At 48.5% G+C, this 19,345-nt stretch overlaps 4 non-coding genes across 4 annotated transcripts; all 4 read right to left on the minus strand.

Moving 5' to 3' along the window:
• Window positions 1-4,029: 4,029 nt before the first annotated feature.
• Window positions 4,030-4,165, minus strand: LOC138266731 (U4 spliceosomal RNA). The gene has a single exon (XR_011199663.1). It is a non-coding gene; the product is annotated as a U4 spliceosomal RNA (small nuclear RNA).
• Window positions 4,166-8,952: 4,787 nt separating this feature from the next.
• LOC138266732 (U4 spliceosomal RNA) lies at window positions 8,953-9,088 on the minus strand. The gene has a single exon (XR_011199664.1). It is a non-coding gene; the product is annotated as a U4 spliceosomal RNA (small nuclear RNA).
• Window positions 9,089-13,882: 4,794 nt separating this feature from the next.
• On the minus strand, window positions 13,883-14,018 carry LOC138266733 (U4 spliceosomal RNA). The gene has a single exon (XR_011199665.1). It is a non-coding gene; the product is annotated as a U4 spliceosomal RNA (small nuclear RNA).
• Window positions 14,019-18,810: 4,792 nt separating this feature from the next.
• On the minus strand, window positions 18,811-18,946 carry LOC138266734 (U4 spliceosomal RNA). Its single transcript, XR_011199666.1, has one exon. It is a non-coding gene; the product is annotated as a U4 spliceosomal RNA (small nuclear RNA).
• Window positions 18,947-19,345: the final 399 nt, after the last annotated feature.

Here is a 19,345-nt window from a genome sequence, read left to right on the forward strand (position 1 = left end):
CCCACTCCCGGCCGTGAATTTTGCCCGGGAGTATAAATCCGACGCACATGCCTCGGAGTCGATTTTTTAGACGTCAACGCCTACCTTGCATCTCATTAACGCAAAGTAGGTGTCCACGCAAAAAAATGACGCAAACTCCATGGACTTTGGCGCTAGACGCGTCTAATGCCAAAGTATAAATATGGAGTTCGTTTTACGTCGGAATTGCGTCAAAAAAAAGACGCAATTCCGGCGCAAACAGAGTATAAATATGCCCCGTAGTTGCTTGAAAATGGGTCCGCCCTGATATGATGTTGGACGAGGGGGCGAGAGTGAAAGAGGATCACATTCCACAATGAATGGTAGCACATTGTGACATACTAGAGCTGAACAATGGGCCTGGAGCAGAACCAGTTCATTGAGTTAGACGATCCCTGTTGGACAAGCTGGGATACAGTGCACATCATGGCACATGCTCGAGGTGGGCATAAAGGGCCATATAGTTGTGCTAAGTATGTCGTCAGAGGGATTGGGAGGAGAAAGTTTGTATTGTGTTGTTTCATTGTTTCTCACAGTGGGCAGCAGTTAGTGGATAATATAGCATGGCACAGAATTGACGGAATAACTCTAAGAGATACACCAAAAGATGGGGCTGAATACAAACTCTTGACTGAGGGCTAGGGACATATACTAAGAGGTATAAGGTACTCACTTACTTAAGGAGGCATAAAATCTCTATAGCTTGCTTGCAGGAAACATGTCTGGATGATGCAAGAGCAGCACGAAAACGGGAACAGATATATCATGCATCATTTTCGACATATGCTAGGGGTACATTGATCTGGGTGGCACTGGGTGTCCCATTCACTCTTACATACTTGGAAGCCGATGTGGGTGGCAGATATGTGTTGCTACGGGGTGAACTACACGATCATGACATGGCCCTTCTGAACTCCTATGCATCTACTAATGATGACGAAACCTTTTTCCACTCCATGCAGGATCTGCTAATGCGCGAATTAGATGCGCCATTCATGTGGCTCAGTGATTTTAATTGTATATTAGACACTAATCTGGACAGAGCACCTCCTTGAGCAGGCATCAAACCCCTAATTACCAACACCGTTTGGGAAGTAGTGCACAATCTGGGATTAGTGGACATTTGGCGAACTAGTCACCCAGATAGACAGATATACATGTTACTCGCCACACACAATACTCATAGGGCCATATTTATACTCCGTTTGCGCCGAAATTGCGTCGTTTTTTTTGACGCAATTTCGACGCAAAACTAACGCCAACTAACGCCATATTTATACTATGGCGTTAGAGGCGAATAGCGCCAAAGTTCCCGGAATGTGCGTCATTTTTTAGCGTGAACCCCTTCCTTGCGTTAATGATATGCAAGGGAGGCGTTCCCGTCTAAAAAATGACTCCCAGGACTTTACGTGGTATTTATACTCCCGGGCAAAAGAGACGCCCGGGAGTTGGCGTGGCTAAAAACGGCGCATTTGCGCCACTTTTTAACGCCTGCTCAGGGCAGGCGTTAAGGGGCCTGTGGGCTCAAAATGAGCCCACAGGTGCCCTCCCATGCCCCCAGGGACCCCCCCTGCCACCCTTGCCCACCCCAGGAGGACCCCCAAGGATGGAGGGACCCACCCCAGGGACATTCAGGTAAGTTCAGGTAAGTTTTATTTTTTATTTTTTATATTTTATTTTGGTGGCATAGGGGGGCCTTATTTGTGCCCCCCTACATGCCACTATGCCCAATGACCATGCCCAGGGGACAGAAGTCCCCTGGGCATGGCCATTGGGCAAGGGGGCATGACTCCTATCTTTCCAATGATAGGAGTCATGTTGATGGGGGATGGGCGTCGTTAAAAAATGGCGCAAGTCGGGTTAAGACGATTTTTTCGACGTAACCTGACTTGCCCCATTTTAAGACGCCCATGCGCCATTTTCCCCCTACGCCGGCGCTGTCTGGTCTACGTGGTTTCTTCCCACGCAAACCAGGCAGCGCCGGTCTGATTGCGCCGTCTAACGCCATTCCATAAATACGGCGCCCGCATGGCGCTTCAGAATGGCGTTAGACGGCGCAAAACTTTTTGACGCTAAACTGCGTTAGCGCAGTTTAGCGTCAAAAAGTATAAATATGGGCCATAGTAGGCTGGACAGGATACTGGTGGCAGAGTATCCGCGTATGGAGGACTTAGAGGTGACGCACATAGCCTGATTCCTTTCTGACCACACTTCTGTTGGCTGTGGCCATTTTTTCACCCCGCCTAGCGGAGGAACCCCCCCTCCCGTGAATACATTATTTCTGGTGCAGGCATAATGCGGCGCAAGGGGTTACAAAGTGGCGCAATGCAAGCATTGCGCCACTTTGTAAAGATGGTGCAGCACTTTTGGCCTCGTCGAGCAACATTTGTGTCAAAAAAATTACACAAATATGTGCTCAAGGAGGCACTAGGGGCTCCTAAATATGTCCCTTTATATAACGTTAAAAGTCATATTCAACACACTTGTCAGTTCTTGTTCTGTTTCAAACACTGCATAAAATTTGAGCGAACTTTCTCTGCATTATCCTTTTGATAACAAACGCCTCCCAAGAAATATGAAAACTAATCAAGATGAAAACATCGTGAAAGTTCCTGCCAGACCCAGAAACTCTGACATACTAAAACTAAATCAAAAACAGTGAAGTAAAAGAAAATAAACTCTATATGGTATTTCAAATACAAATACATTCACATAAACTACAAAAAAAAATCTTATTTTTTCACATTAGTATTCAGTCTCCTTAGAGACCAGTGGCGGCCCGTCCTTTAGGGCGGAGGGGCCACACCCCCCCCCACCTTTTGCCCCCCATGAAAAGTGTCTGTCAGGCTGAACAAAGGTCAGCCTGACAGACACTATTCATGTTCAGGTCAGGCAGCCAGGAGCAGACATGCGCATGCGCAGACTCCTGGCTGCCTGAGCTGAACTTTGCTGGGCTGAGGAGATCACAGCTCCTAGGGGCGTGACCTCCTCGGCCCAGCAAAGGTGCCTCGAGGCCCTCCCCTGGGTGACGAGGAAAGCGTCACCAATTGACACTCTCCCTGGGCGTTTCAGTTTAAGCCCTGAAGTGCCCAGGGCGAGTGTTCATCAGTGACACTTCGTCACAGAGTGGGGTGGGGTCAGCAGTCTCACTGACCCCATCCCACTCTGTGACGAGGCTGGGACTGCTGCCTTCCCTCACTGGCTGACCTAAGGTAAGCCAATGAGGGAAGGCAGCAGTCCCAACCCTCCTGGGACCTGGAGGCCGAAGGTAAGTGTGTGTGTTTGTGTGTGATGTTTCGAAATGAATGTCTGGTGCGTGCGTGCATGTTTGAATTGTATGAATGTTGTTAATGGATGTGCGTGCGTGCGTGCATGTCTGTGTGTGAAAGAATGAGTGTGTGTGTGATGTTTTAAAATTAATGTTTGGTGCGTGCGTGCATGTTTGAATGGTATGAATGTTGTTAATGTATGTGCGTGCGTGTGTGAAAGAATGAGTGTGTGTGTGATGTTTTAAAATGAATGTCTGGTGCGTGCGTGCATGTTTGCATTGTATGAATGTTGTTAATGGATGTGCGTGCGTGCGTGTCTGTGTGTGAAAGAATGAGAGTGTGTGTGTGTGTGTGTGCCCCGCCCACCCCCCTCCCTCCTAAAGCTGCCGGCTGCCACTGTTAGAGACTATAAAAAATTGCCAATGTTGACTACAATTCAAATCGTAAAAAACAGAAAGGGAGGACCCTGCCTCACACTCCAGAATGCAGTCAGCCCCAATGCATCATGGTAAATGCAGTCAAAGTTCGTTTTTTGTCCATAAAATCAACTGTAGTTTTCACCTTAGTAGGTGCAGTAAGTGCTGTAACTCACTGGACACGTGTATCTGGGTTCAGCCCTTCATCAGCAGAGAGCAGCTTTGTCTGTGGGGTTGCTGGAAACGCTGCCAAAAATCCTCGCAGCTTTATCTACCACTCACTAGCACACCCGTGCTCCACCAGCGCTCGTTAACTCGTTGTCTCAAAAAAGCCTTCTTAAACAGAAAAAAACAGAACCATTTCAAATAATCTTGGGGTGTTTATTGTATAAACTTTTCAATAAGCAATAATCGCGCCTCAGTTAGACCTCATTGGCTACGATACTGCCACTGCGCAAAGCTGAAAACAAAAATGTGAATAAAACTGCCTCTCGGGGTAGCACCTCATGATACAAAGACAAAGAAAACGTTTAGGGCCATATTTATACTTTTTGACGCAAAACTGCGCTAACGCAGTTTTGCGTGAAAAAAATTAGCGCCGGCTGACGCCATTCTGAAGCACCATGCGGGCGCCGTATTTAATCAATGACGTTAGCCGGCGTTAGCCGCCGGCGCTGCCTGGTGTGCGTGGAAAAAAACGACGTACACCAGGCAGCGCCGGCGTAGGGGGATATGGAGCTTGGGCGCCAAAAAATGGGGCAAGTCAGGCTGAGGCAAATTTTTCGCCTCAACCCGATTTGCGCCATTTTTTTCGACTCCCAACCCCCATAGAAATTACTCCTGTCTTAGCAAAGACAGGAGTCAGGCCCCCTTGCCCAATGGCCATGCCCAGGGGACTACTGTCCCCTGGGCATGGTCATTGGGCATAGTGGCATGTAGGGGGGCACAAATCAGGCCCCCCTATGCCACAAAAAAATTAAATAAAATGACTTACCTGAACTTACCTTAATGTACCTGGGATGGGTCCCTCCAGCCTTGGGTGTCCTCCTGGGGTGGGCAAGGGTGACAGGGGGTGTCCCTGGGGGCATGGGAGGGCACCTCTGGGCTCCTTCAGAGCCCACAGGTCCCTTAACGCCTGCCTTTTCCAGGCGCTAAAAAACGGCGCAAAAGCGGCCGTACGTCATTTTTTTTGACCCGCCCACTCCCGGGCGTGAATTTTGCCCGGGAGTGTAAATACGGCGCACATGCCTCGGAGTCAATTTTTTAGACGGGAACGCCTACCTTGCATATCATTAACGCAAAGTAGGTGTCCACGCTAAAAAATGACGCAAACTCCATGGACTTTGGCGCTAGACGCGTCTAACGCCAAAGTATAAATATGGAGGCCCATATTTATACTTTTTGACGCAAAACTGCGCTAACGCAGTTTTGCGTCAAAAAAATTAGCGCCGGCTAACGCCATTCTGAAGCGCCATGCGGGCGCCGTATTTATTGAATGACGTTAGCCGGCGTTAGCCGCCGGCGCCGTCTGGTGTGCGTTAAAAAAAACTACGTACACCAGGCAGCGCCGGCGTAGGGGGAGATGGGGCTTGGGCGTCAAGAAATGGGGCAAGTCAGGTTGAGGCAATTTTTTCGCCTCAACCCGATTTGCGCCATTTTTTTTCACTCCCAACCCCCATAGAAATGACTCCTGTCTTAGCAAAGACAGGAGTCATGCCCCCTTGCCCAATGGCCATGCCCAGGGGACTTCTGTCCCCTGGGCATGGCCATTGGGCATAGTGGCATGTAGGGGGGCACCAATCAGGCCCCCCTATGCCACAAAAAAAAAAAAAAAACACTTACCTGAACTTACCTTCATGTCCCTGGGATGGGCCCCTCCAGCCTTGGGTGTCCTCCTGGGGTGGGCAAGGGTGACAGGGGGTGTCCCTGGGGGCATGGGAGGGCACCTCTGGGCTCCTTCAGAGCCCACAGGTCCCTTAACGCCTGCCTTTTGCAGGCGCTAAAAAACGGCGCAAAAGCGGCTGTACGTCATTTTTTTTGACCCGCCCACTCCCAGGCGTGAATTTTGCCCGGGAGTCTAAATCCGACGCACATGCCTCGGAGTCGATTTTTTAGACGTGAACGCCTACCTTGCATCTCATTAACGCAAAGTAGGTGTCCACGCAAAAAAATGACACAAACTCCATGGACTTTGGCGCTAGACGCGTCTAATGCCAAAGTATAAATATGGAGTTCGTTTTACGTCGGAATTGCGTCAAAAAAAACGACGCAATTCCGGCGCAAACAGAGTATAAATATGCCCCGTAGTTGCTTGAAAATGGGTCCGCCCTGATATGATGTTGGACGAGGGGGCGAGAGTGAAAGAGGATCACATTCCACAATGAATGGTAGCACATTGTGACATACTAGAGCTGAACAATGGGCCTGGAGCAGAACCAGTTCATTGAGTTAGACGATCCCTGTTGGACAAGCTGGGATACAGTGCACATCATGGCACATGCTCGAGGTGGGCATAAAGGGCCATATAGTTGTGCTAAGTATGTCGTCAGAGGGATTGGGAGGAGAAAGTTTGTATTGTGTTGTTTCATTGTTTCTCACAGTGGGCAGCAGTTAGTGGATAATATAGCATGGCACAGAATTGACGGAATAACTCTAAGAGATACACCAAAAGATGGGGCTGAATACAAACTCTTGACTGAGGGCTAGGGACATATACTAAGAGGTATAAGGTACTCACTTACTTAAGGAGGCATAAAATCTCTATAGCTTGCTTGCAGGAAACATGTCTGGATGATGCAAGAGCAGCACGAAAACGGGAACAGATATATCATGCATCATTTTCGACATATGCTAGGGGTACATTGATCTGGGTGGCACTGGGTGTCCCATTCACTCTTACATACTTGGAAGCCGATGTGGGTGGCAGATATGTGTTGCTACGGGGTGAACTACACGATCATGACATGGCCCTTCTGAACTCCTATGCATCTACTAATGATGACGAAACCTTTTTCCACTCCATGCAGGATCTGCTAATGCGCGAATTAGATGCGCCATTCATGTGGCTCAGTGATTTTAATTGTATATTAGACACTAATCTGGACAGAGCACCTCCTTGAGCAGGCATCAAACCCCTAATTACCAACACCGTTTGGGAAGAAGTGCACAATCTGGGATTAGTGGACATTTGGCGAACTAGTCACCCAGATAGACAGATATACATGTTACTCGCCACACACAATACTCATAGTAGGCTGGACAGGATACTGGTGGCAGGGTATCCGCGTATGGAGGACTTAGAGGTGACGCACATAGCCTGATTCCTTTCTGACCACACTTCTGTTGGCTGTGGCCACTTTTTCACCCCGCCTAGCGGAGGAACCCCCCCTCCCGTGAATACATTATTTCTGGTGCAGGCATAATGCGGCGCAAGCGGTTACAAAGTGGCGCAATGCAAGCATTGCGCCACTTTGTAAAGATGGTGCGGCACTTTTGGCCTCGTCGAGCAACATTTGTGTCAAAAAAATTACACAAATATGTGCTCAAGGAGGCACTAGGGGCTCCTAAATATGTCCCTTTATATAACGTTAAAAGTCATATTCAACACACTTGTCAGTTCTTGTTCTGTTTCAAACACTGCATAAAATTTGAGCGAACTTTCTCTGCATTATCCTTTTGATAACAAACGCCTCCCAAGAAATATGAAAACTAATCAAGATGAAAACATCGTGAAAGTTCCTACCAGACCCAGAAACTCTGACATACTAAAACTAAATCAAAAACAGTGAAGTAAAAGAAAATAAACTCTATATGGTATTTCAAATACAAATACATTCCCATAAACTACAAAAAAAATCTTATTTTTTCACATTAGTATTCAGTCTCCTTAGAGACCAGTGGCGGCCCGTCCTTTAGGGCGGTGGGGCCACCCCCCCCCCCCCACCTTTTGCCCCCCATGAAAAGTGTCTGTCAGGCTGAACAAAGGTCAGCCTGACAGACACTATTCATGTTCAGGTCAGGCAGCCAGGAGCAGACATGCGCAATTTGCGCAGACTCCTGGCTGCCTGAGCTGAACTTTGCTGGGCTGAGGAGATCACAGCTCCTAGGGGCGTGACCTCCTCGGCCCAGCAAAGGTGCCTCGAGGCCCTCCCCTGGGTGACGAGGAAAGCGTCACCAATTGACACTCTCCCTGGGCGTTTCAGTTTAAGCCCTGAAGTGCCCAGGGCGAGTGTCCATCAGTGACACTTCGTCACAGAGTGGGGTGGGGTCAGCAGTCTCACTGACCCCATCCCACTCTGTGACGAGGCTGGGACTGCTGCCTTCCCTCACTGGCTGACCTAAGGTCAGCCAATGAGGGAAGGCAGCAGTCCCAACCCTCCTGGGACCTGGAGGCCGAAGGTAAGTGTGTGTGTTTGTGTGTGATGTTTCAAATTGAATGTTTGGTGCGTGCGTGCATGTTTGAATGGTATGAATGTTGTTAATGGATGTGCGTGCGTGCGTGCGTGTGTGAAAGAATGAGTGTGTGTGATGTTTTAAAATGAATGTCTGGTGCGTGCGTGCATGTTTGAATTGTATGAATGTTGTTAATGGATGTGCGTGCGTGCGTGCATGTCTGTGTGTGAAAGAATGAGTGTGTGTGTGATGTTTTAAAATTAATGTTTGGTGCGTGCGTGCATGTTTGAATGGTATGAATGTTGTTAATGTATGTGCGTGCGTGTGTGAAAGAATGAGTGTGTGTGTGATGTTTTAAAATGAATGTCTGGTGCGTGCGTGCATGTTTGCATTGTATGAATGTTGTTAATGGATGTGCGTGCGTGCGTGTCTGTGTGTGAAAGAATGAGAGTGTGTGTGTGTGTGTGTGTGCCCCGCCCACCCCCGTCCCTCCTAAAGCTGCCGGCTGCCACTGTTAGAGACTATAAAAAATTGCCAATGTTGACTACAATTCAAATCGTAAAAAACAGAAAGGGAGGACCCTGCCTCACACTCCAGAATGCAGTCAGCCCCAATGCATCATGGTAAATGCAGTCAAAGTTCGTTTTTTGTCCATAAAATCAACTGTAGTTTTCACCTTAGTAGGTGCAGTAAGTGCTGTAACTCACTGGACACGTGTATCTGGGTTCAGCCCTTCATCAGCAGAGAGCAGCTTTGTCTGTGGGGTTGCTGGAAACGCTGCCAAAAATCCTCGCAGCTTTATCTACCACTCACTAGCACACCCGTGCTCCACCAGCGCTCGTTAACTCGTTGTCTCAAAAAAGCCTTCTTAAACAGAAAAAAACAGAACCATTTCAAATAATCTTGGGGTGTTTATTGTATAAACTTTTCAATAAGCAATAATCGCGCCTCAGTTAGACCTCATTGGCTACGATACTGCCACTGCGCAAAGCTGAAAACAAAAATGTGAATAAAACTGCCTCTCGGGGTAGCACCTCATGATACAAAGACAAAGAAAACGTTTAGGGCCATATTTATACTTTTTGACGCAAAACTGCGCTAACGCAGTTTTGCGTGAAAAAAATTAGCGCCGGCTGACGCCATTCTGAAGCACCATGCGGGCGCCGTATTTAATCAATGACGTTAGCCGGCGTTAGCCGCCGGCGCTGCCTGGTGTGCGTGGAAAAAAACGACGTACACCAGGCAGCGCCGGCGTAGGGGGATATGGAGCTTGGGCGCCAAAAAATGGGGCAAGTCAGGCTGAGGCAAATTTTTCGCCTCAACCCGATTTGCGCCATTTTTTTCGACTCCCAACCCCCATAGAAATGACTCCTGTCTTAGCAAAGACAGGAGTCAGGCCCCCTTGCCCAATGGCCATGCCCAGGGGACTACTGTCCCCTGGGCATGGTCATTGGGCATAGTGGCATGTAGGGGGGCACAAATCAGGCCCCCCTATGCCACAAAAAAATTAAATAAAATGACTTACCTGAACTTACCTTAATGTACCTGGGATGGGTCCCTCCAGCCTTGGGTGTCCTCCTGGGGTGGGCAAGGGTGACAGGGGGTGTCCCTGGGGGCATGGGAGGGCACCTCTGGGCTCCTTCAGAGCCCACAGGTCCCTTAACGCCTGCCTTTTCCAGGCGCTAAAAAACGGCGCAAAAGCGGCCGTACGTCATTTTTTTTGACCCGCCCACTCCCGGGCGTGAATTTTGCCCGGGAGTGTAAATACGGCGCACATGCCTCGGAGTCAATTTTTTAGACGGGAACGCCTACCTTGCATATCATTAACGCAAAGTAGGTGTCCACGCTAAAAAATGACGCAAACTCCATGGACTTTGGCGCTAGACGCGTCTAACGCCAAAGTATAAATATGGAGGCCCATATTTATACTTTTTGACGCAAAACTGCGCTAACGCAGTTTTGCGTCAAAAAAATTAGCGCCGGCTAACGCCATTCTGAAGCGCCATGCGGGCGCCGTATTTATTGAATGACGTTAGCCGGCGTTAGCCGCCGGCGCCGTCTGGTGTGCGTTAAAAAAAACTACGTACACCAGGCAGCGCCGGCGTAGGGGGAGATGGGGCTTGGGCGTCAAGAAATGGGGCAAGTCAGGTTGAGGCAATTTTTTCGCCTCAACCCGATTTGCGCCATTTTTTTTCACTCCCAACCCCCATAGAAATGACTCCTGTCTTAGCAAAGACAGGAGTCATGCCCCCTTGCCCAATGGCCATGCCCAGGGGACTTCTGTCCCCTGGGCATGGCCATTGGGCATAGTGGCATGTAGGGGGGCACCAATCAGGCCCCCCTATGCCACAAAAAAAAAAAAAAAAAACACTTACCTGAACTTACCTTCATGTCCCTGGGATGGGCCCCTCCAGCCTTGGGTGTCCTCCTGGGGTGGGCAAGGGTGACAGGGGGTGTCCCTGGGGGCATGGGAGGGCACCTCTGGGCTCCTTCAGAGCCCACAGGTCCCTTAACGCCTGCCTTTTGCAGGCGCTAAAAAACGGCGCAAAAGCGGCTGTACGTCATTTTTTTTGACCCGCCCACTCCCAGGCGTGAATTTTGCCCGGGAGTCTAAATCCGACGCACATGCCTCGGAGTCGATTTTTTAGACGTGAACGCCTACCTTGCATCTCATTAACGCAAAGTAGGTGTCCACGCAAAAAAATGACACAAACTCCATGGACTTTGGCGCTAGACGCGTCTAATGCCAAAGTATAAATATGGAGTTCGTTTTACGTCGGAATTGCGTCAAAAAAAACGACGCAATTCCGGCGCAAACAGAGTATAAATATGCCCCGTAGTTGCTTGAAAATGGGTCCGCCCTGATATGATGTTGGACGAGGGGGCGAGAGTGAAAGAGGATCACATTCCACAATGAATGGTAGCACATTGTGACATACTAGAGCTGAACAATGGGCCTGGAGCAGAACCAGTTCATTGAGTTAGACGATCCCTGTTGGACAAGCTGGGATACAGTGCACATCATGGCACATGCTCGAGGTGGGCATAAAGGGCCATATAGTTGTGCTAAGTATGTCGTCAGAGGGATTGGGAGGAGAAAGTTTGTATTGTGTTGTTTCATTGTTTCTCACAGTGGGCAGCAGTTAGTGGATAATATAGCATGGCACAGAATTGACGGAATAACTCTAAGAGATACACCAAAAGATGGGGCTGAATACAAACTCTTGACTGAGGGCTAGGGACATATACTAAGAGGTATAAGGTACTCACTTACTTAAGGAGGCATAAAATCTCTATAGCTTGCTTGCAGGAAACATGTCTGGATGATGCAAGAGCAGCACGAAAACGGGAACAGATATATCATGCATCATTTTCGACATATGCTAGGGGTACATTGATCTGGGTGGCACTGGGTGTCCCATTCACTCTTACATACTTGGAAGCCGATGTGGGTGGCAGATATGTGTTGCTACGGGGTGAACTACACGATCATGACATGGCCCTTCTGAACTCCTATGCATCTACTAATGATGACGAAACCTTTTTCCACTCCATGCAGGATCTGCTAATGCGCGAATTAGATGCGCCATTCATGTGGCTCAGTGATTTTAATTGTATATTAGACACTAATCTGGACAGAGCACCTCCTTGAGCAGGCATCAAACCCCTAATTACCAACACCGTTTGGGAAGAAGTGCACAATCTGGGATTAGTGGACATTTGGCGAACTAGTCACCCAGATAGACAGATATACATGTTACTCGCCACACACAATACTCATAGTAGGCTGGACAGGATACTGGTGGCAGGGTATCCGCGTATGGAGGACTTAGAGGTGACGCACATAGCCTGATTCCTTTCTGACCACACTTCTGTTGGCTGTGGCCACTTTTTCACCCCGCCTAGCGGAGGAACCCCCCCTCCCGTGAATACATTATTTCTGGTGCAGGCATAATGCGGCGCAAGCGGTTACAAAGTGGCGCAATGCAAGCATTGCGCCACTTTGTAAAGATGGTGCGGCACTTTTGGCCTCGTCGAGCAACATTTGTGTCAAAAAAATTACACAAATATGTGCTCAAGGAGGCACTAGGGGCTCCTAAATATGTCCCTTTATATAACGTTAAAAGTCATATTCAACACACTTGTCAGTTCTTGTTCTGTTTCAAACACTGCATAAAATTTGAGCGAACTTTCTCTGCATTATCCTTTTGATAACAAACGCCTCCCAAGAAATATGAAAACTAATCAAGATGAAAACATCGTGAAAGTTCCTACCAGACCCAGAAACTCTGACATACTAAAACTAAATCAAAAACAGTGAAGTAAAAGAAAATAAACTCTATATGGTATTTCAAATACAAATACATTCCCATAAACTACAAAAAAAATCTTATTTTTTCACATTAGTATTCAGTCTCCTTAGAGACCAGTGGCGGCCCGTCCTTTAGGGCGGTGGGGCCACCCCCCCCCCCCCCACCTTTTGCCCCCCATGAAAAGTGTCTGTCAGGCTGAACAAAGGTCAGCCTGACAGACACTATTCATGTTCAGGTCAGGCAGCCAGGAGCAGACATGCGCAATTTGCGCAGACTCCTGGCTGCCTGAGCTGAACTTTGCTGGGCTGAGGAGATCACAGCTCCTAGGGGCGTGACCTCCTCGGCCCAGCAAAGGTGCCTCGAGGCCCTCCCCTGGGTGACGAGGAAAGCGTCACCAATTGACACTCTCCCTGGGCGTTTCAGTTTAAGCCCTGAAGTGCCCAGGGCGAGTGTCCATCAGTGACACTTCGTCACAGAGTGGGGTGGGGTCAGCAGTCTCACTGACCCCATCCCACTCTGTGACGAGGCTGGGACTGCTGCCTTCCCTCACTGGCTGACCTAAGGTCAGCCAATGAGGGAAGGCAGCAGTCCCAACCCTCCTGGGACCTGGAGGCCGAAGGTAAGTGTGTGTGTTTGTGTGTGATGTTTCAAATTGAATGTTTGGTGCGTGCGTGCATGTTTGAATGGTATGAATGTTGTTAATGGATGTGCGTGCGTGCGTGCGTGTGTGAAAGAATGAGTGTGTGTGATGTTTTAAAATGAATGTCTGGTGCGTGCGTGCATGTTTGAATTGTATGAATGTTGTTAATGGATGTGCGTGCGTGCGTGCATGTCTGTGTGTGAAAGAATGAGTGTGTGTGTGATGTTTTAAAATTAATGTTTGGTGCGTGCGTGCATGTTTGAATGGTATGAATGTTGTTAATGTATGTGCGTGCGTGCGTGTGTGAAAGAATGAGTGTGTGTGTGATGTTTTAAAATGAATGTCTGGTGCGTGCGTGCATGTTTGCATTGTATGAATGTTGTTAATGGATGTGCGTGCGTGCGTGTCTGTGTGTGAAAGAATGAGAGTGTGTGTGTGTGTGTGTGTGCCCCGCCCACCCCCGTCCCTCCTAAAGCTGCCGGCTGCCACTGTTAGAGACTATAAAAAATTGCCAATGTTGACTACAATTCAAATCGTAAAAAACAGAAAGGGAGGACCCTGCCTCACACTCCAGAATGCAGTCAGCCCCAATGCATCATGGTAAATGCAGTCAAAGTTCGTTTTTTGTCCATAAAATCAACTGTAGTTTTCACCTTAGTAGGTGCAGTAAGTGCTGTAACTCACTGGACACGTGTATCTGGGTTCAGCCCTTCATCAGCAGAGAGCAGCTTTGTCTGTGGGGTTGCTGGAAACGCTGCCAAAAATCCTCGCAGCTTTATCTACCACTCACTAGCACACCCGTGCTCCACCAGCGCTCGTTAACTCGTTGTCTCAAAAAAGCCTTCTTAAACAGAAAAAAACAGAACCATTTCAAATAATCTTGGGGTGTTTATTGTATAAACTTTTCAATAAGCAATAATCGCGCCTCAGTTAGACCTCATTGGCTACGATACTGCCACTGCGCAAAGCTGAAAACAAAAATGTGAATAAAACTGCCTCTCGGGGTAGCACCTCATGATACAAAGACAAAGAAAACGTTTAGGGCCATATTTATACTTTTTGACGCAAAACTGCGCTAACGCAGTTTTGCGTGAAAAAAATTAGCGCCGGCTGACGCCATTCTGAAGCACCATGCGGGCGCCGTATTTAATCAATGACGTTAGCCGGCGTTAGCCGCCGGCGCTGCCTGGTGTGCGTGGAAAAAAACGACGTACACCAGGCAGCGCCGGCGTAGGGGGATATGGAGCTTGGGCGCCAAAAAATGGGGCAAGTCAGGCTGAGGCAAATTTTTCGCCTCAACCCGATTTGCGCCATTTTTTTCGACTCCCAACCCCCATAGAAATGACTCCTGTCTTAGCAAAGACAGGAGTCAGGCCCCCTTGCCCAATGGCCATGCCCAGGGGACTACTGTCCCCTGGGCATGGTCATTGGGCATAGTGGCATGTAGGGGGGCACAAATCAGGCCCCCCTATGCCACAAAAAAATTAAATAAAATGACTTACCTGAACTTACCTTAATGTACCTGGGATGGGTCCCTCCAGCCTTGGGTGTCCTCCTGGGGTGGGCAAGGGTGACAGGGGGTGTCCCTGGGGGCATGGGAGGGCACCTCTGGGCTCCTTCAGAGCCCACAGGTCCCTTAACGCCTGCCTTTTCCAGGCGCTAAAAAACGGCGCAAAAGCGGCCGTACGTCATTTTTTTTGACCCGCCCACTCCCGGGCGTGAATTTTGCCCGGGAGTGTAAATACGGCGCACATGCCTCGGAGTCAATTTTTTAGACGGGAACGCCTACCTTGCATATCATTAACGCAAAGTAGGTGTCCACGCAAAAAAATGACGCAAACTCCATGGACTTTGGCGCTAGACGCGTCTAACGCCAAAGTATAAATATGGAGGCCCATATTTATACTTTTTGACGCAAAACTGCGCTAACGCAGTTTTGCGTCAAAAAAATTAGCGCCGGCTAACGCCATTCTGAAGCGCCATGCGGGCGCCGTATTTATTGAATGACGTTAGCCGGCGTTAGCCGCCGGCGCCGTCTGGTGTGCGTTAAAAAAAACTACGTACACCAGGCAGCGCCGGCGTAGGGGGAGATGGGGCTTGGGCGTCAAGAAATGGGGCAAGTCAGGTTGAGGCAATTTTTTCGCCTCAACCCGATTTGCGCCATTTTTTTTCACTCCCAACCCCCATAGAAATGACTCCTGTCTTAGCAAAGACAGGAGTCATGCCCCCTTGCCCAATGGCCATGCCCAGGGGACTTCTGTCCCCTGGGCATGGCCATTGGGCATAGTGGCATGTAGGGGGGCACCAATCAGGCCCCCCTATGCCACAAAAAAAAAAAAAAAAACACTTACCTGAACTTACCTTCATGTCCCTGGGATGGGCCCCTCCAGCCTTGGGTGTCCTCCTGGGGTGGGCAAGGGTGACAGGGGGTGTCCCTGGGGGCATGGGAGGGCACCTCTGGGCTCCTTCAGAGCCCACAGGTCCCTTAACGCCTGCCTTTTGCAGGCGCTAAAAAACGGCGCAAAAGCGGCTGTACGTCATTTTTTTTGACCCGCCCACTCCCAGGCGTGAATTTTGCCCGGGAGTCTAAATCCGACGCACATGCCTCGGAGTCGATTTTTTAGACGTGAACGCCTACCTTGCATCTCATTAACGCAAAGTAGGTGTCCACGCAAAAAAATGACACAAACTCCATGGACTTTGGCGCTAGACGCGTCTAATGCCAAAGTATAAATATGGAGTTCGTTTTACGTCGGAATTGCGTCAAAAAAAACGACGCAATTCCGGCGCAAACAGAGTATAAATATGCCCCGTAGTTGCTTGAAAATGGGTCCGCCCTGATATGATGTTGGACGAGGGGGCGAGAGTGAAAGAGGATCACATTCCACAATGAATGGTAGCACATTGTGACATACTAGAGCTGAACAATGGGCCTGGAGCAGAACCAGTTCATTGAGTTAGACGATCCCTGTTGGACAAGCTGGGATACAGTGCACATCATGGCACATGCTCGAGGTGGGCATAAAGGGCCATATAGTTGTGCTAAGTATGTCGTCAGAGGGATTGGGAGGAGAAAGTTTGTATTGTGTTGTTTCATTGTTTCTCACAGTGGGCAGCAGTTAGTGGATAATATAGCATGGCACAGAATTGACGGAATAACTCTAAGAGATACACCAAAAGATGGGGCTGAATACAAACTCTTGACTGAGGGCTAGGGACATATACTAAGAGGTATAAGGTACTCACTTACTTAAGGAGGCATAAAATCTCTATAGCTTGCTTGCAGGAAACATGTCTGGATGATGCAAGAGCAGCACGAAAACGGGAACAGATATATCATGCATCATTTTCGACATATGCTAGGGGTACATTGATCTGGGTGGCACTGGGTGTCCCATTCACTCTTACATACTTGGAAGCCGATGTGGGTGGCAGATATGTGTTGCTACGGGGTGAACTACACGATCATGACATGGCCCTTCTGAACTCCTATGCATCTACTAATGATGACGAAACCTTTTTCCACTCCATGCAGGATCTGCTAATGCGCGAATTAGATGCGCCATTCATGTGGCTCAGTGATTTTAATTGTATATTAGACACTAATCTGGACAGAGCACCTCCTTGAGCAGGCATCAAACCCCTAATTACCAACACCGTTTGGGAAGAAGTGCACAATCTGGGATTAGTGGACATTTGGCGAACTAGTCACCCAGATAGACAGATATACATGTTACTCGCCACACACAATACTCATAGTAGGCTGGACAGGATACTGGTGGCAGGGTATCCGCGTATGGAGGACTTAGAGGTGACGCACATAGCCTGATTCCTTTCTGACCACACTTCTGTTGGCTGTGGCCACTTTTTCACCCCGCCTAGCGGAGGAACCCCCCCTCCCGTGAATACATTATTTCTGGTGCAGGCATAATGCGGCGCAAGCGGTTACAAAGTGGCGCAATGCAAGCATTGCGCCACTTTGTAAAGATGGTGCGGCACTTTTGGCCTCGTCGAGCAACATTTGTGTCAAAAAAATTACACAAATATGTGCTCAAGGAGGCACTAGGGGCTCCTAAATATGTCCCTTTATATAACGTTAAAAGTCATATTCAACACACTTGTCAGTTCTTGTTCTGTTTCAAACACTGCATAAAATTTGAGCGAACTTTCTCTGCATTATCCTTTTGATAACAAACGCCTCCCAAGAAATATGAAAACTAATCAAGATGAAAACATCGTGAAAGTTCCTACCAGACCCAGAAACTCTGACATACTAAAACTAAATCAAAAACAGTGAAGTAAAAGAAAATAAACTCTATATGGTATTTCAAATACAAATACATTCCCATAAACTACAAAAAAAATCTTATTTTTTCACATTAGTATTCAGTCTCCTTAGAGACCAGTGGCGGCCCGTCCTTTAGGGCGGTGGGGCCACCCCCCCCCCCCCACCTTTTGCCCCCCATGAAAAGTGTCTGTCAGGCTGAACAAAGGTCAGCCTGACAGACACTATTCATGTTCAGGTCAGGCAGCCAGGAGCAGACATGCGCAATTTGCGCAGACTCCTGGCTGCCTGAGCTGAACTTTGCTGGGCTGAGGAGATCACAGCTCCTAGGGGCGTGACCTCCTCGGCCCAGCAAAGGTGCCTCGAGGCCCTCCCCTGGGTGACGAGGAAAGCGTCACCAATTGACACTCTCCCTGGGCGTTTCAGTTTAAGCCCTGAAGTGCCCAGGGCGAGTGTCCATCAGTGACACTTCGTCACAGAGTGGGGTGGGGTCAGCAGTCTCACTGACCCCATCCCACTCTGTGACGAGGCTGGGACTGCTGCCTTCCCTCACTGGCTGACCTAAGGTCAGCCAATGAGGGAAGGCAGCAGTCCCAACCCTCCTGGGACCTGGAGGCCGAAGGTAAGTGTGTGTGTTTGTGTGTGATGTTTCAAATTGAATGTTTGGTGCGTGCGTGCATGTTTGAATGGTATGAATGTTGTTAATGGATGTGCGTGCGTGCGTGCGTGTGTGAAAGAATGAGTGTGTGTGATGTTTTAAAATGAATGTCTGGTGCGTGCGTGCATGTTTGAATTGTATGAATGTTGTTAATGGATGTGCGTGCGTGCGTGCGTGCATGTCTGTGTGTGAAAGAATGAGTGTGTGTGTGATGTTTTAAAATTAATGTTTGGTGCGTGCGTGCATGTTTGAATGGTATGAATGTTGTTAATGTATGTGCGTGCGTGTGTGAAAGAATGAGTGTGTGTGTGATGTTTTAAAATGAATGTCTGGTGCGTGCGTGCATGTTTGCATTGTATGAATGTTGTTAATGGATGTGCGTGCGTGCGTGTCTGTGTGTGAAAGAATGAGAGTGTGTGTGTGTGTGTGTGTGCCCCGCCCACCCCCGTCCCTCCTAAAGCTGCCGGCTGCCACTGTTAGAGACTATAAAAAATTGCCAATGTTGACTACAATTCAAATCGTAAAAAACAGAAAGGGAGGACCCTGCCTCACACTCCAGAATGCAGTCAGCCCCAATGCATCATGGTAAATGCAGTCAAAGTTCGTTTTTTGTCCATAAAATAAACTGTAGTTTTCACCTTAGTAGGTGCAGTAAGTGCTGTAACTCACTGGACACGTGTATCTGGGTTCAGCCCTTCATCAGCAGAGAGCAGCTTTGTCTGTGGGGTTGCTGGAAACGCTGCCAAAAATCCTCGCAGCTTTATCTACCACTCACTAGCACGCCCGTGCTCCACCAGCGCTCGTTAACTCGTTGTCTCAAAAAAGCCTTCTTAAACAGAAAAAAACAGAACCATTTCAAATAATCTTGGGGTGTTTATTGTATAAACTTTTCAATAAGCAATAATCGCGCCTCAGTTAGACCTCATTGGCTACGATACTGCCACTGCGGAAAGCTGAAAACAAAAATGTGAATAAAACTGCCTCTCGGGGTAGCACCTCATGATACAAAGACAAAGAAAACGTTTAGGGCCATATTTATACTTTTTGACGCAAAACTGCGCTAACACAGTTTTGCGTGAAAAAAATTAGCGCCGGCTAACGCCATTCTGAAGCACCATGCGGGCGCCGTATTTAATCAATGACATTAGCCGGCGTTAGCCGCCGGCGCTGCCTGGTGTGCGTGGAAAAAAACGACGTACACCAGGCAGCGCCGGCGTAGGGGGATATGGAGCTTGGGCGCCAAAAAATGGGGCAAGTCAGGCTGAGGCAAATTTTTCGCCTCAACCCGATTTGCGCCATTTTTTTCGACTCCCAACCCCCATAGAAATGACTCCTGTCTTAGCAAAGACAGGAG

The sequence above is a fragment of the Pleurodeles waltl genome, chromosome 11 (genome assembly GCF_031143425.1).
Source record: "Pleurodeles waltl isolate 20211129_DDA chromosome 11, aPleWal1.hap1.20221129, whole genome shotgun sequence".
Lineage (NCBI taxonomy): Eukaryota > Metazoa > Chordata > Amphibia > Caudata > Salamandridae > Pleurodeles > Pleurodeles waltl.